The following is a 980-nucleotide window of genomic DNA, read 5'->3' as shown; positions in this document are numbered from 1 at the left end:
GGAGAGAAGGAGGAGAGGGAGGGGATGAGGGGAGAGGGGGAGAGGATGAGAGAGGGGGAGAGGGTGAGGAAGGACGGCGAGGAATGGGGAAAGGGAGAGGATGGGGGAGGACGGAATGGGGGAGGGGATGCGGGAGTGAGGAGGGGGAGAGGACGGGGAGAGGGCGAGCACAGGTGAGAGGGCGAGGATGAAGGGAGACGATCGAGTAGAGTGAGGACAGGAGGAGAGGGTGAAGGGGGGCAGCGGGGACCACGCACCCCCAGCGCGGCCCCCCACGCACCTTCCACAGGCAGACGCTGATGGCCGCCAGCAGCAGCAGCCCCCCCAGCGCGCTGCCCACCAGGATCCAGAGCGACACGGGCACGCGCCGCTCCCGCAGCACCTCCAGCACCGTCTGTGGAACGGGCGGCGGCCGTGGCGGGGGGATGAGGGGGGGGGGCCTTCCGCAGCCTCAGCCCTCCTCCCCGCGCCCCCCAGCTCCCCGTGCCCCTCCTTCCCGGTACCCCCCTCCTCCCGGTGCTCCCCACCCCTCCATGTCCCATCCCGGTATCTCCCTCCCCCCGGAGCTCCCCAGCCCCCCTCCCCCGCCCGGCGCCCCCCCCCCCCCGGTTCCCGCACCTCGCTCCGATGCGCGCCCTCATCCAGCAGCAGCACTGCGCTGCCCGCCGCGCTCAGCGTCGCGGTGCTGACGATCCGCACGCTGCTGAACGTCGCCTGCACGGAGCGGAACGAACGCGGGGGTCCCAAACCCCCCCAAACCGCGTCCCCCTCTGCGGTGGGGCTCGCGGGGTGTCCCCCCTCCCCCCTCACCGCTCGGAAGAAGTCGTTGTGCACCGCTCGGAGGACGTGAACGGCGACGCCGTGGCCCCGCTGCAGCCGCCCCAAGGCGCAGCTCAGCTCCCGGCACCACGCGTTGCTGCAGTCCTATGGGGGCACGGAGATGGGGCAGGGGGCACGGACCCCCCCCGCCCCCCCCCCGG

The 980-nt window shown here is 73.3% G+C and overlaps 1 long non-coding RNA gene across 1 annotated transcript in view; it reads right to left on the bottom strand.

Moving 5' to 3' along the window:
• LOC122191073 overlaps positions 1 to 919 on the bottom strand; it is a 1,256-nt gene extending 337 nt beyond the window's left edge. Inside the window, exons 1-3 of the long non-coding RNA XR_006182298.1 lie at positions 811 to 919; positions 619 to 714; positions 281 to 394 (exon numbers count right to left, since the gene is read on the bottom strand). This is a non-coding gene — a long non-coding RNA (uncharacterized LOC122191073). The remainder of the gene's footprint in view (positions 1 to 280; positions 395 to 618; positions 715 to 810) is intronic.
• Positions 920 to 980: the final 61 nt, after the last annotated feature.

This window comes from Lagopus leucura, unplaced genomic scaffold (genome assembly GCF_019238085.1).
Source record: "Lagopus leucura isolate 7727_CA_CO unplaced genomic scaffold, USGS_WTPT01 34950-1_obj-0_obj, whole genome shotgun sequence".
NCBI classification, from domain to species: Eukaryota; Metazoa; Chordata; class Aves; order Galliformes; family Phasianidae; genus Lagopus; species Lagopus leucura.
This window is presented reverse-complemented; position numbering and strand designations above follow the sequence as displayed.